Consider the following 9,966-nt stretch of genomic DNA (forward strand, 5'->3'; position numbering starts at 1 on the left):
GGTCTGTAGGTCTGACAGATGTAGAGGAGTTGGTGTTGGTCTGTAGGTCAGACAGATGTAGAGGAGTTGGTGGTGGTCTATAGGTTTGACAGATGTAGAGGAGTTGGTGGTGGTCTATAGGTCAGACAGATGTAGAGGAGTTGGTGGTGGTCTATAGGTCAGACAGATGTAGAGGAGTTGGTGGTGGTCTGTAGGTCTGACAGATGTAGAGGAGTTGGTGATGGTCTGTAGGTCAGACAGATGTAGAGGAGTTGGTGGTGGTCTATAGGTTTGACAGATGTAGAGGAGTTGGTGGTGGTCTGTAGGTCTGACAGATGTAGAGGAGTTGGTGGTGGTTTATAGGTCTGACAAATGTAGAGGAGTTGTTGGTGGTCTATAGGTCTGACAGATGTAGAGGAGTTGGTGGTGGTCTATAGGTCAGACAGATGTAGAGGAGTTGGTGGTGGTCTGTAGGTCTGACAGATGTAGAGGAGTTGGTGGTGGTCTATAGGTCAGACAGATGTAGAGGAGTTGGTGGTGGTCTATAGGTCAGATAGATGTAGAGGAGTTGGTGGTGGTCTGTAGGTCTGACAGATGTAGAGGAGTTGGTGGTGGTCTATAGGTCAGACAGATGTAGAGGAGTTGGTGGTGGTCTATAGGTCTGACAGATGTAGAGGAGTTGGTGGTGGTCTATAGGTTTGACAGATGTAGAGGAGTTGGTGGTGGTCTGTAGGTCAGACAGATGTAGAGGAGTTGGTGGTGGTCTATAGGTCAGGCAGATGTAGAGGAGTTGGTGGTGGTCTATAGGTCTGACAGATGTAGAGGAGTTGGTGGTGGTTTATAGGTCTGACAGATGTAGAGGAGTTGGTGGTGGTCTGTAGGTCTGACAGATGTAGAGGAGTTGGTGGTGGTTTATAGGTCTGACAAATGTAGAGGAGTTGTTGGTGGTCTATAGGTCTGACAGATGTAGAGGAGTTGGTGGTGGTCTATAGGTCAGACAGATGTAGAGGAGTTGTTGGTGGTCTGTAGGTCTGACAGATGTAGAGGAGTTGGTGGTGGTCTATAGGTCAGACAGATGTAGAGGAGTTGGTGGTGGTCTATAGGTCAGACAGATGTAGAGGAGTTGGTGGTGGTCTGTAGGTCTGACAGATGTAGAGGAGTTGGTGACGGTCTGTAGGTCAGACAGATGTAGAGGAGTTGGTGGTGGTCTATAGGTTTGACAGATGTAGAGGAGTTGGTGGTGGTCTGTAGGTCTGACAGATGTAGAGGAGTTGGTGGTGGTTTATAGGTCTGACAAATGTAGAGGAGTTGTTGGTGGTCTATAGGTCTGACAGATGTAGAGGAGTTGGTGGTGGTCTATAGGTCAGACAGATGTAGAGGAGTTGGTGGTGGTCTGTAGGTCTGACAGATGTAGAGGAGTTGGTGGTGGTCTATAGGTCTGACAGATGTAGAGGAGTTGGTGGTGGTCTGTAGGTCAGACAGATGTAGAGGAGTTGGTGGTGGTCTATAGGTCAGACAGATGTAGAGGAGTTGGTGGTGGTCTGTAGGTCTGACAGATGTAGAGGAGTTGGTGGTGGTCTGTAGGTCAGACAGATGTAGAGGAGTTGGTGGTGGTCTATAGGTTTGACAGATGTAGAGGAGTTGGTGGTGGTCTATAGGTCAGACAGATGTAGAGGAGTTGGTGGTGGTCTATAGGTCAGACAGATGTAGAGGAGTTGGTGGTGGTCTGTAGGTCTGACAGATGTAGAGGAGTTGGTGGTGGTCTGTAGGTCAGACAGATGTAGAGGAGTTGGTGGTGGTCTATAGGTCAGACAGATGTAGAGGAGTTGGTGGTGGTCTATAGGTCAGACAGATGTAGAGGAGTTGGTGGTGGTCTGTAGGTCTGACAGATGTAGAGGAGTTGGTGGTGGTCTGTAGGTCAGACAGATGTAGAGGAGTTGGTGGTGGTCTATAGGTTTGACAGATGTAGAGGAGTTGGTGGTGGTCTATAGGTCAGACAGATGTAGAGGATTTGGTGGTGGTCTATAGGTCAGACAGATGTAGAGGAGTTGGTGGTGGTCTGTAGGTCTGACAGATGTAGAGGAGTTGGTGTTGGTCTGTAGGTCAGACAGATGTAGAGGAGTTGGTGGTGGTCTATAGGTTTGACAGATGTAGAGGAGTTGGTGGTGGTCTATAGGTCAGACAGATGTAGAGGAGTTGGTGGTGGTCTATAGGTCAGACAGATGTAGAGGAGTTGGTGGTGGTCTATAGGTCTGACAGATGTAGAGGAGTTGGTGGTGGTCTACAGGTCTGACAGATGTAGAGGAGTTGGTGGTGGTCTGTAGGTCAGACAGATGTAGAGGAGTTGGTGGTGGTCTATAGGTCAGACAGATGTAGAGGAGTTGGTGGTGGTCTATAGGTCTGACAGATGTAGAGGAGTTGGTGGTGGTCTACAGGTCAGACAGATGTAGAGGAGTTGGTGGTGGTCTATAGGTCTGACAGATGTAGAGGAGTTGGTGGTGGTCTATAGGTCTGACAGATGTAGAGGAGTTGGTGGTGGTCTGTAGGTCAGACAGATGTAGAGGAGTTGGTGGTGGTCTATAGGTCAGACAGATGTAGAGGAGTTGGTGGTGGTCTGTAGGTCTGACAGATGTAGAGGAGTTGGTGGTGGTCTGTAGGTCAGACAGATGTAGAGGAGTTGGTGGTGGTCTATAGGTTTGACAGATGTAGAGGAGTTGGTGGTGGTCTGTAGGTCTGACAGATGTAGAGGAGTTGGTGGTGGTCTGTAGGTCTGACAGATGTAGAGGAGTTGGTGGTGGTCTGTAGGTCAGACAGATGTAGAGGAGTTGGTGGTGGTCTATAGGTCAGACAGATGTAGAGGAGTTGGTGGTGGTCTATAGGTCAGACAGATGTAGAGGAGTTGGTGGTGGTCTGTAGGTCTGACAGATGTAGAGGAGTTGGTGGTGGTCTGTAGGTCAGACAGATGTAGAGGAGTTGGTGGTGGTCTATAGGTTTGACAGATGTAGAGGAGTTGGTGGTGGTCTATAGGTCAGACAGATGTAGAGGAGTTGGTGGTGGTCTATAGGTCAGACAGATGTAGAGGAGTTGGTGGTGGTCTGTAGGTCTGACAGATGTAGAGGAGTTGGTGTTGGTCTGTAGGTCAGACAGATGTAGAGGAGTTGGTGGTGGTCTATAGGTTTGACAGATGTAGAGGAGTTGGTGGTGGTCTATAGGTCAGACAGATGTAGAGGAGTTGGTGGTGGTCTATAGGTCAGACAGATGTAGAGGAGTTGGTGGTGGTCTGTAGGTCTGACAGATGTAGAGGAGTTGGTGATGGTCTGTAGGTCAGACAGATGTAGAGGAGTTGGTGGTGGTCTATAGGTTTGACAGATGTAGAGGAGTTGGTGGTGGTCTGTAGGTCTGACAGATGTAGAGGAGTTGGTGGTGGTTTATAGGTCTGACAAATGTAGAGGAGTTGTTGGTGGTCTATAGGTCTGACAGATGTAGAGGAGTTGGTGGTGGTCTATAGGTCAGACAGATGTAGAGGAGTTGGTGGTGGTCTGTAGGTCTGACAGATGTAGAGGAGTTGGTGGTGGTCTATAGGTCAGACAGATGTAGAGGAGTTGGTGGTGGTCTATAGGTCAGATAGATGTAGAGGAGTTGGTGGTGGTCTGTAGGTCTGACAGATGTAGAGGAGTTGGTGGTGGTCTATAGGTCAGACAGATGTAGAGGAGTTGGTGGTGGTCTATAGGTCTGACAGATGTAGAGGAGTTGGTGGTGGTCTATAGGTTTGACAGATGTAGAGGAGTTGGTGGTGGTCTGTAGGTCAGACAGATGTAGAGGAGTTGGTGGTGGTCTATAGGTCAGGCAGATGTAGAGGAGTTGGTGGTGGTCTATAGGTCTGACAGATGTAGAGGAGTTGGTGGTGGTTTATAGGTCTGACAGATGTAGAGGAGTTGGTGGTGGTCTGTAGGTCTGACAGATGTAGAGGAGTTGGTGGTGGTTTATAGGTCTGACAAATGTAGAGGAGTTGTTGGTGGTCTATAGGTCTGACAGATGTAGAGGAGTTGGTGGTGGTCTATAGGTCAGACAGATGTAGAGGAGTTGTTGGTGGTCTGTAGGTCTGACAGATGTAGAGGAGTTGGTGGTGGTCTATAGGTCAGACAGATGTAGAGGAGTTGGTGGTGGTCTATAGGTCAGACAGATGTAGAGGAGTTGGTGGTGGTCTGTAGGTCTGACAGATGTAGAGGAGTTGGTGACGGTCTGTAGGTCAGACAGATGTAGAGGAGTTGGTGGTGGTCTATAGGTTTGACAGATGTAGAGGAGTTGGTGGTGGTCTGTAGGTCTGACAGATGTAGAGGAGTTGGTGGTGGTTTATAGGTCTGACAAATGTAGAGGAGTTGTTGGTGGTCTATAGGTCTGACAGATGTAGAGGAGTTGGTGGTGGTCTATAGGTCAGACAGATGTAGAGGAGTTGGTGGTGGTCTGTAGGTCTGACAGATGTAGAGGAGTTGGTGGTGGTCTATAGGTCTGACAGATGTAGAGGAGTTGGTGGTGGTCTGTAGGTCAGACAGATGTAGAGGAGTTGGTGGTGGTCTATAGGTCAGACAGATGTAGAGGAGTTGGTGGTGGTCTGTAGGTCTGACAGATGTAGAGGAGTTGGTGGTGGTCTGTAGGTCAGACAGATGTAGAGGAGTTGGTGGTGGTCTATAGGTTTGACAGATGTAGAGGAGTTGGTGGTGGTCTATAGGTCTAACAGATGTAGAGGAGTTGGTGGTGGTCTATAGGTCAGACAGATGTAGAGGAGTTGGTGGTGGTCTGTAGGTCTGACAGATGTAGAGGAGTTGGTGGTGGTCTGTAGGTCAGACAGATGTAGAGGAGTTGGTGGTGGTCTATAGGTCAGACAGATGTAGAGGAGTTGGTGGTGGTCTATAGGTCAGACAGATGTAGAGGAGTTGGTGGTGGTCTGTAGGTCTGACAGATGTAGAGGAGTTGGTGGTGGTCTGTAGGTCAGACAGATGTAGAGGAGTTGGTGGTGGTCTATAGGTTTGACAGATGTAGAGGAGTTGGTGGTGGTCTATAGGTCAGACAGATGTAGAGGAGTTGGTGGTGGTCTATAGGTCAGACAGATGTAGAGGAGTTGGTGGTGGTCTGTAGGTCTGACAGATGTAGAGGAGTTGGTGTTGGTCTGTAGGTCAGACAGATGTAGAGGAGTTGGTGGTGGTCTATAGGTTTGACAGATGTAGAGGAGTTGGTGGTGGTCTATAGGTCAGACAGATGTAGAGGAGTTGGTGGTGGTCTATAGGTCAGACAGATGTAGAGGAGTTGGTGGTGGTCTGTAGGTCTGACAGATGTAGAGGAGTTGGTGATGGTCTGTAGGTCAGACAGATGTAGAGGAGTTGGTGGTGGTCTATAGGTTTGACAGATGTAGAGGAGTTGGTGGTGGTCTGTAGGTCTGACAGATGTAGAGGAGTTGGTGGTGGTTTATAGGTCTGACAAATGTAGAGGAGTTGTTGGTGGTCTATAGGTCTGACAGATGTAGAGGAGTTGGTGGTGGTCTATAGGTCAGACAGATGTAGAGGAGTTGGTGGTGGTCTGTAGGTCTGACAGATGTAGAGGAGTTGGTGGTGGTCTATAGGTCAGACAGATGTAGAGGAGTTGGTGGTGGTCTATAGGTCAGATAGATGTAGAGGAGTTGGTGGTGGTCTGTAGGTCTGACAGATGTAGAGGAGTTGGTGGTGGTCTATAGGTCAGACAGATGTAGAGGAGTTGGTGGTGGTCTATAGGTCTGACAGATGTAGAGGAGTTGGTGGTGGTCTATAGGTTTGACAGATGTAGAGGAGTTGGTGGTGGTCTGTAGGTCAGACAGATGTAGAGGAGTTGGTGGTGGTCTATAGGTCAGGCAGATGTAGAGGAGTTGGTGGTGGTCTATAGGTCTGACAGATGTAGAGGAGTTGGTGGTGGTTTATAGGTCTGACAGATGTAGAGGAGTTGGTGGTGGTCTGTAGGTCTGACAGATGTAGAGGAGTTGGTGGTGGTTTATAGGTCTGACAAATGTAGAGGAGTTGTTGGTGGTCTATAGGTCTGACAGATGTAGAGGAGTTGGTGGTGGTCTATAGGTCAGACAGATGTAGAGGAGTTGTTGGTGGTCTGTAGGTCTGACAGATGTAGAGGAGTTGGTGGTGGTCTATAGGTCAGACAGATGTAGAGGAGTTGGTGGTGGTCTATAGGTCAGACAGATGTAGAGGAGTTGGTGGTGGTCTGTAGGTCTGACAGATGTAGAGGAGTTGGTGACGGTCTGTAGGTCAGACAGATGTAGAGGAGTTGGTGGTGGTCTATAGGTTTGACAGATGTAGAGGAGTTGGTGGTGGTCTGTAGGTCTGACAGATGTAGAGGAGTTGGTGGTGGTTTATAGGTCTGACAAATGTAGAGGAGTTGTTGGTGGTCTATAGGTCTGACAGATGTAGAGGAGTTGGTGGTGGTCTATAGGTCAGACAGATGTAGAGGAGTTGGTGGTGGTCTGTAGGTCTGACAGATGTAGAGGAGTTGGTGGTGGTCTATAGGTCAGACAGATGTAGAGGAGTTGGTGGTGGTCTATAGGTCAGATAGATGTAGAGGAGTTGGTGGTGGTCTGTAGGTCTGACAGATGTAGAGGAGTTGGTGGTGGTCTATAGGTCAGACAGATGTAGAGGAGTTGGTGGTGGTCTATAGGTCTGACAGATGTAGAGGAGTTGGTGGTGGTCTATAGGTTTGACAGATGTAGAGGAGTTGGTGGTGGTCTGTAGGTCAGACAGATGTAGAGGAGTTGGTGGTGGTCTATAGGTCAGACAGATGTAGAGGAGTTGGTGGTGGTCTATAGGTCTGACAGATGTAGAGGAGTTGGTGGTGGTCTATAGGTCTGACAGATGTAGAGGAGTTGGTGGTGGTTTATAGGTCTGACAGATGTAGAGGAGTTGGTGGTGGTCTGTAGGTCTGACAGATGTAGAGGAGTTGGTGGTGGTTTATAGGTCTGACAAATGTAGAGGAGTTGTTGGTGGTCTATAGGTCTGACAGATGTAGAGGAGTTGGTGGTGGTCTATAGGTCAGACAGATGTAGAGGAGTTGTTGGTGGTCTGTAGGTCTGACAGATGTAGAGGAGTTGGTGGTGGTCTATAGGTCAGACAGATGTAGAGGAGTTGGTGGTGGTCTATAGGTCAGACAGATGTAGAGGAGTTGTTGGTAGTCTATAGGTCAGACAGATGTAGATAGAAAGATGACCGCATGCATGCACACACACACACACACACACACACACGCACGCACGCACACACACACACACACACACACACACACACACACACACACACATTCACGCACACACACACACACACACTCATTCACGCACACACACACACACACACATTCACACACACACACACGCACGCACGCACGCACGCACGCACGCACGCACGCGCACACACACACACACACACACACACACACACACACACACACACACACACACACACACACACACACACACACACACACACACACACACACACACACACACACACACACATATGTTTGAACCTCAGAGATATGTCTCAACAATGTGTCGGCATCATGTGTGACTGACGTCATGCCTGTTTCCAGCCAGCCTGTTTCCCCTAGCCTAGTTGTACGACACTATCTCAGCTATGTCAGGTCCCTGTGCTGTGAGGCAGCACCTCCTCTCCAGGTGTTGGTGTGTTTCAGGCTGACTGGAACCTCAGATGCTGTGAAGTAAAGAGGGCCACACTCTAGTCCCACAACAAAACAACACAACAAATCAACACAACACAACACAACAACACAACAAATCAACACAACACAACATATCAACACAACACGTCTACACAACACATCAACACTTCAACACAACGCTTCAACACAACACGTCAACACAACACGTCAACAAAACACAACACATCAACACAACACATCAACACAACACTTCAACATAACACGTCAACACAACACGTCAACACAACAAAACACATCAACACAACACTTCAACACAACACGTTACCACAACACGTCAACACAACAAAACACGTCAACACAACACGTCAACACAACAAAACACATCAACACAACACTTCAACACAACACGTCAACACAACACGTCAACACAACAAAACACAACACTTCAACACAACACGTCAACACAACACGTCAACACAACACATCAACACAACATGTCAACACAACACAACACGTCAACACATCAACACAACATGTCAACACAACACGTCAACACAACACATCAACACAACCCGTCAACACAACACATCAACACAACACGTCAACATATCAACACAACATGTCAACACAACACAACACGTCAACACTTCAACACAACGCTTCAACACAACGCGTCAACACAACACGTCAACACAACACAACACATCAACACAACACATCAACACAACACGTCAACACAACACAACACATCAACACAACACGTCAACACAACAAAACACGTCAACACAACACGTCAACACAACACAACACATCAGCACAACACGTCAACACAACACAACACATCAACACAACACGTCAACACAACAAAACACGTCAACACAACACTTCAACACAACACGTCAACACAACACATCAACACAACACGTCAACACAACAAAACACGTCAACACAACACTTCAACACAACGCTTCAACACAACGCGTCAACACAACACATCAACACAACACATCAACACAACACATCAACACAACACGTCAACACAACAAAACACATCAACACAACACTTCAACACAACACGTCAACACAACACGTCAACACAACACGTCAACACAACAAAACACATCAACACAACACGTCAACACAACACTTCAACACAACACATCAACACAACACGTCAACACAACAAAACACGCCAACACAACACTTCAACACAACACGTCAACACGTCAACACAACACATCAACACAACATGTCAACACAACACGTCAACACATCAACACAACATGTCAACACAACACAACACAACACGTCAACACAACACGTCAACACAACATGTCAACACAACACAACACGTCAACACAACACATAAACACAACACATCAACACAACATGTCAACACAACACAACACGTCAACACAACACGTCAACACAACACGTCAACACAACACGTCAACACAACATGTTAACACAACACAACACATCAACACAACATGTCAACACAACACAACACGTCAACACAACATGTCAACACAACATGTCAACACAACACAACACGTCAACACAACACATCAACACAACACGTCAACACAACACAACAAAACACTTCAACACCACATGTCAATACAACACATCAACACAACACATAGAAATGTTTACATTTACTGACACCTAGTAGAATAAGAGTAGGGCTCTTATGTTGTGGATACATTGCAGATTTGATAGGTGGTACATACAGTACCAGTCAGAAGTTTGGACACAACAACTCATTCGAGGGGTTTTCTTTATTTTGACTATGTTCTACATTGTAGAATAATAGTGAAGACATCGAAACTATGAAATAACACATATGGAATCATGAAGTAACCAAAATAATTTTAAACAAATCAAAATGTATTTCACTTTTGAGATTCTTCAAAGTAGGCACCCTTTGCCCTGATGATAGCTTTGCACACTCTTGGCATTCTCTCAACCAGCTTCATGCGGTAGTCACCTGGAATGCATTTCAATTAACAGGTGTGCCTTGTTAAAAGTTAGTTTGTGTAATTTATTTCCTTCATAATGCGTTTGAGACAATCAGTTGTGTTGTGACATGGTAGAGGTGGAATACAGAAGATAGCCCTATTTGGTAAAATACCAAGTCCATATTATGGCAAGAACAGCTCAAATAAGCAAAGAGAAACGTCAGGTTATCAATACTTGAAAACATGAAGGTCAGTCAATCCTTAAAATTTCAAGAACTTTTAAAGTTTCTTCAAGTGCAGTCTGAAAAACCATCAAGAACTA

Source organism: Salvelinus fontinalis, chromosome 27, assembly GCF_029448725.1.
Source record: "Salvelinus fontinalis isolate EN_2023a chromosome 27, ASM2944872v1, whole genome shotgun sequence".
NCBI classification, from domain to species: Eukaryota; Metazoa; Chordata; class Actinopteri; order Salmoniformes; family Salmonidae; genus Salvelinus; species Salvelinus fontinalis.